Here is a 6,926-nt window from a genome sequence, read left to right as displayed (position 1 = left end):
GCGGTAGCCTAACCCACTACAGCACAGTTGTATTATTGACATCAGGACACTGATGTCATGCCCCTTGTCCACACTGGTGCTGTAGCTGGTTGTGATTATATCATTATCAGTAGAACTGGAGTCAGAGGGCCATGTTCACTGGATGGACTGCTAGTGATGGGGCACCAGGAAAACAGGGAACATGGGGAGTTAGACTGAAAGCAACTCAGCCGTATGAACAGAGCAGTGCACAGGGTTTAATAAAATTCCACTTGTTCGACTTAACCTGCATTCAGCTTCACTCTGCAATAATGAAACATGGTGACCACATCTGAGCTGTGAGTTCTCTAAAGTGCAGCAGCTGGCAGTGTGAGCCATGGAACTTGGTCTGAAGCACCTGGAGCCCTGGATTTTGTAGACACAAACCTAACCCAGTGGAAGGAGGAATTTGAGCACATACCAGGCCAGACGACATATGGAAGGACGACAACAGCAGGACAGTAAAACTGTTATTTTACATGATTGGTGTTCAAGGCAGAGAGGTCTGTGCTCCTTTGAAGCTCACCACAGCCTCAAACCTCACAGCAGTCCCAGGGACCTATTGGTCCCCAAAGCAGAATGAAACTGTGGAGCAACACTGGTTTTTCACTAGAGACCAATCTGAAGGGAAGAGGATAGACCCATATATTACTACCTTATGCATACTGGCTGCTATGTGTAATTCTGGGGACTTGACAAGACTCCCTGATTCAAGACATAATAGTCTGCAGTACTTAGGATCTCCACCTGTGAGAGCAACTGCTCCAGGAAGGCAAATCTCACATTAGACAGATGCTTAGATATGGAGCATGCAGCGGAAGCCTAAAGAGAAAGAATAAAAGCCCTAGGAGGCCCAACATCTCCAGAAGTACATGTAATGAGACAAGAGCAAAGGAGAGCAGGTGGCCATGGTTCTATACACATAGTGAGATTTACTTATTGTGGGAGACACCAAGAGCAGGTAAAGGAGAAGTGCCTCACACTAGGACAGCATTGCAAGGAATGTGGCAAGTTGAACCATTTTAGCAGTGTGTACGAGAGCAGAAGAATCTCACAGAAAGATTCCTTCAGACTTGTACAAAAGGAGAGTGGCAGACAACGATGATGATGATATCATAACTCTTTCCTTGAGTCCAAGAGCATAGCGGGTTCAGGCTGTTGGGGCAGAAAAGCAACAAGGGACAATACCAACATTGATATATGCAACAATGGTAATAGAGTAATGGCATGTGCAATTTTAGCTGGATAGCGGGGCCTCCTTGGGGTGAATTGGACTCTAACACATCCATTGCAAAGAGCGGTCACAATCTAATTATGTACAATGAATGCATAATGCAGCCTATAGGCATATGTGACCATCTAGTAACTAACCTGAAATTTAGCAGACTGTAACAACTGAAATTTGTGGTAGTGGATAGTAAGAACCATGCACACCTCTTGGGGAATACAGCCATACAAGTCATGGGTCTGGTCAGGTTGCAGCATCAAAATTTTATAGTTGCAGTTCAAGAAGCAAAAGGAGGAGTCCCTTTTACACCCTAATACTTAGTCTGCCTTGAGTGCAGGGGACTGGACTAGAAGTCTTCTTGAGGTCCCTTCCAGTCCTACGTTTCTATGATTCTATGGACAGTGGAGATCATTTTAAAAGCATATGGGGATGTTTTCAAAGCAAATAGACTTGAAGGAAAGCTATGGCTGGAAGTAGACACCACAGTGGAAGCTGTGGGCTTACCATGAAGGAAAATTACAGTAGCACCATGTAATCCAGCATGCAAGGAGCTTGAAAGTCTGCAGAGCAGAGTCATCATAGCGCCTGTAGAGGCCAGTACAGCCTGAGTAAGCAGCATGGGGGTGGTAAAGAAGCCATCAGAGAAATTATGCATCTGCATAGATCCAAATCCACTGAACTGGGCATTGAAAAGGTCACTGTCCACTCTTACAATGGATGACATCATGCCAGAACTTTCCAAAGCCAAAATGTGTAGGGTCTGTGATGTGAGGACCAGGTTTGTTACTAGAGAGTCCAGCATGACGACAACCTTTGCAACACCAATGGTCACTACAGATGGCTGAGTGTGCTGAGGGGCATCAGTCCATCACCAAAGATGTTCCAAAGAAGACTCATCCAAGTGCTGGAAGGACTGCCTGAGGTGAAAATTGCAGATGATATCCTCATTGTAGTTCATTCTGTACTGATACAGAAGATGAACTGGACCAGGACAGACAACTACAAGCTTTCCTACACCAATGCAGGGTCAAGAACATAAAACTCAATCCAGAAAAAATGCCAGTCAAACAGCGTGAGGTGACATACGCTGGACATCTGCTAACAGCACAGGGACTGAAAGCAGATCCCAACAAGATCAAGGCAGTCAGAAACGCCAACTCTAGAGATGCGAAAGGGGTACAGTGCTTCATAGGAATGATAAATTTTCTGTCCAAGTGCTGTCCACACCTGGCTGCAATAGCAGAACCCATACGTCCGCTCACAAGAGAGGATGTTGAGTCAGACTGGGCAAGTCCCCAACAGCAATCATTTGACATGCTGAAACAAAGAATAACGGATTTCCCTGTCCTGAAGTACTACCAGCCAGGAGAGCTACTGACACTTGGTGTAATGCATCAGAGAATGAACAGGGGAGTAGTTCTTTTGCAGGAGCAACTTGTTGCTTATGCCAGCAGAACCCTGTCAGGCCTGGTCTACACCGGCAGAGTGGGGCGGGGGGAGGGCAAGCTAAATCGGTCTAAGTTACACTACTTCAGCTATGAAAATAGCATAGCTGAAGTCAATGTACTTAGAGCTATTTACTGCAGTGTTTTCACTGCAGTGGGTCGACTGCTGACGCTCCCCCATCGACTCCGCCTACGCTTCTCGCTCTGGTGGAGGACCGGAGTCAACAGGAGAGTGCTCGGCAGTCGATTTATTGCATCTTCACTAGACACGATAAATCGACCCCCTGCTGGATCGATCGCTCCAGAGGTAAATGTAGACATGCCCTCGGAGACTGAAAAAGAGCTTCTGGCAGTGGTATTTGGAGTGGAGCAATTCCATCAGTATACCTGTGGACATCCCATAATACTGCAGTCAAACCACAACTCGAGAAAAACATGGCAAAGCCCCTTCTTAGTGCTCCAAAGAGATTGCCGTGCATGTTGATACAATTCCAGGACTACCAGGTAGAGATCAGAAATTGTCTAGGATGACTATTGGTGTTAGCTGATACCCTGAATAGGACTTGTATACCTTTCCCCCAGTTCTCTGATAGTGGGTATCCGGACGCTGAATCCATTAACGTGCTGCACTATCTCTGTCTTCCCATTTCAAGAATAAAGCTGATGGAAATTAAAGATGCTATGGAAAAGGACAACCAACTACAGGCAGCCAAGACAGCAATGCTAGCAGGGTGTCCAGAAGACAAAAACCAAGTACCGGGTAGGAACAGAACCATATTTTCAAATCAAACATGAGCTGTGTGTACAGGATGCAATTATATTTTGAGGACAGAAAGCTGTTCTCCCCATCTGATTACATAAACACGTCATGCAAAAAAATATATGCCTCACACATGGGCATTAACAGCTGTCTTAGACCGGCTTGAGAGTGTGTCTACTGGCTGGGAATGAATACACAATTCTGTTCCTTCATAGGAGGGGGTGACACCTACCAATCCTGTCATAATTACCAACAGAAAGAGATTGTTACCACATGAGCCCTCCATTGGAAAAGGAGGGAGCAGACTTAAAGGAAAAGCAGTGTTTGATTACTATTCAGATTTTTGGGAGGTCAACACCCTGCTTGATACAAGAAGCAAGTCAGTGATTCCCAAACTGAAGGCCTACTTTGTGAAGTATGGCATTCCAGACACTGTATGCACCAACAACAGACCCCAATTTGCATCAGAAGAATTCAAGGAATTTGCTCACAAATGGGAGTTTGACCACCACACCTTCTCCACAGCATACCCAGAGAGTAATGGTAATGTGGAATCAGCTGTGAAAACAGCTAAGAGACTCTTACACAAGGCTGTTTCTTCTAGTTCAGGTGCCTTGCTAGTATTTTTGGCACACAAAAATACCCTCTGAAAGGGGTGCCAAAATAGTCCAGCGCAGGCGCTGATAGGGCAAAGTACCCAAAGCCTGCTACTAATGAGGAGAGACCTGTTGCATCTAAAGGAGTTGTGAGGGGTGCAGTGGCACACACGTCACACAAGATGACTACACAAGAGGGACAAGTGACCTGAAGGAACAGAAGGCCCTTATGAGCCTACAGAGATCATCACAAAATGGAGAGACAGAGAACCATCTGGAAGCCAACCTCACAGGTAGAGAGGAGACTCCACCCAGAGAGAGTTTGTTAGACTCAGAGAGAAATGACAGAGATAGGTCACACCATGTGTGGTCACATGTTGAGGAGACCAAACTATCTCCAAGACTTTGTAACCCGCTGAGTCTGTGGTAAAGACGAGACTCCAACTTGGCTATATGCTAGCATCCTCTGGCAGAAGGGATAGAGGATAGGGTCTGGACGTCAACTATTTATTTGTAATGTTTATGTTAAAACTTTTGTAAAATAGGGGAAATGTATCATGATCAGTGGAACTGAAGTCAGAGGGCCAGTGTCCCTGGAAGGGCTGTTATTGATGGAACACCAGGAAAATAGGGAATTTGAGGAAATGGGCTGGAAGCAACTCAGCCATAACTACAGAGCAGGGCAAAGGGTTTAATAAAGTTCCACTTTTTCAACTTTACTTGTATTCAGCTTTATCCATAGCTGTATTGCTTGCTATTGTTTCATTAGCAATCTGGGTCTATATCTCATGATTCATAGAGCCACAACTCACTGCGTCACTGTATGCTCACATTTGTAGGGTGTTGTGGGACAACCTGTCTGCCCACTCTGGGGATTGTGGGAGGAAATTACCTAAACCCAGGGAATTCATTTTGTGGAAGGACTCAGACTATGCTGTTACATACTGAAGGTATGGATCCCATTCACCCTAATAACCAAGATCAATAGCTGCTGCTTTTTATGGATTCAATTTTTTTTTTTTTTTTTTGGCATGCCTCTGCAGAAGCTGCTGCTAAGAGACAGTGATGGGTGTTTCCAAGGCTGCTTTTGGCTCAGAGAAGACATAGAGGCAGCGGTTTGCAGTTACAAACAGACACCCAACAACAGAATGGGAAAATGTGGACATGGAGGCGTGGATTGAGCTGATGCTGTTTTTCATGTCAGACACCCTCTACACAGACTGCCACTTCTGGACCAGCACCACAAGCACACACTGGTGAAACTACATGGTGATGGAAATGAGGAATGACTAGTTGTGGGCCCAGAGCTTTAGTACGAGAAAAGCCACATTCCCGCAGTTTTGCGAGGAGCTTTCCCTGGCTTTAAGTGCATGGGTAGATGGCTAGATGGAATAAGTGCCCAAGAGCCTTAGGGAAAGGGATTGGAAGACCATCATATATATTGATTGTTGTGATTGGCCATGGCTTCATGTTTTCTCTGCAGTTATTTCAAGCTAGCAATATGTGGGATAAGTGAACTCAGGGTCTGCTGTGTACCTCAGACTGTGGTGCCATGTAGCACAGATAAAGGCAAAATTAAGTGAAGACAAAGCCTTAGGCACTAGTTTGAACAAAGGATGGTGTGTGTAAACTGCAACGGGCCCAGGAGCCATTGTGACTTGGAGGAACCTTTAAGTCACAATTCTTTCTCTGTATTCTCTAGAGCAGCAGTTCTCAAACTGTGGGTCAGGAGCTCAAAGTGGGTCGTGACCCCATTTTAATGGGATCGCCAGGGCTGGTGTTGCTGGGGCCCTGGGCAGCCTAAAGCTGAAGCCCGAATCCCACTGCCTGGGCTAGGCTGGGGGGAGCTCAGGCTTCGGCCTTGGGTGGCAGGGCTCAGGTTACAGGCCACCTGCCATGGACGGCAGGGCTCAGGCTTGGGATTTGGCCTCTTCTCCTGGGCCAGCGGGGCTCAGGCTTCTGTCCCCCCTCTTGGGGTCGTATAGTAATTTTTGTTGTCAGAAGGGGGTTGCGGTGCAATGAAGTTTGAGAACCCTTGCTCTAGAAGGGGTGGGTAGTAGTTTGCATTAGGTCTGTACCAGAGCATATCGTGACACCCTGCTTCTGGCTCAGTTGTATGGATAGCAAATAGGAGGGGTCAAGTCAAGGCACTGCCCATTCCCTGTTCACCTGCTTTGGGGAAAGATTAAGCAGGTGCTCAGACCCCAAGGTCCAGGTCCCCACAACTGGAGCATAAGGGCATGGTTCTTACTTCCCCTGCTTGGTATGTAGTAACTCATGATCTAGCCTATAATTATCTTACCTGCATGTAAACATAGGTTACTGCATATACTAAATTGCAATATTGCCAGCTCAAAAAATCAAGGAAGTGGGTTCAAAATCAGGAGATTTTTAAAATAACAAATTGTGGTTTAATTTCATTTGCCTTACAGTTTTTCTGGTTTTAGGGTTCACATTTTTTTCAGCCTCTTCTCCACAACCATGAGGCCTAGAAACTCTTTTTATAAAAGCTGAGATTTTATGTACTTGCATGTCTCCAGGAGCTGGATCTTTAAGAAAAACACAAAATATCATGTGATTTGCAATAAAAAGCTATACTATCGAAAGATGATGAAGCATCCATGAGCAACAGTCTTTTTTGGAGACAGAGTTGATGAAATTATAGTTAAATGAATAAAAGTACAAAAAAATCATTAAGGTCCATTTCTAGAGAAAGAAGGAACAAGTTCCTCCTAGTCTGAGTTCAGCTCACAGCTCACTCTACAGATCCTCCTGAAGTTAATGGAAAAAAATCTTTACAGATTTCAGTGGAAACAGATTCAGGACCTGAGTTTTTCCATCAGATTAGTTAGATGTCCCGCCTTAGGGAGTGTTTTTAA

This window comes from Trachemys scripta, chromosome 3 (genome assembly GCF_013100865.1).
Source record: "Trachemys scripta elegans isolate TJP31775 chromosome 3, CAS_Tse_1.0, whole genome shotgun sequence".
Lineage (NCBI taxonomy): Eukaryota > Metazoa > Chordata > Testudines > Emydidae > Trachemys > Trachemys scripta.
The sequence above is the reverse complement of the archived record's forward strand: the minus strand, read 5'-3'. Positions refer to the sequence as shown.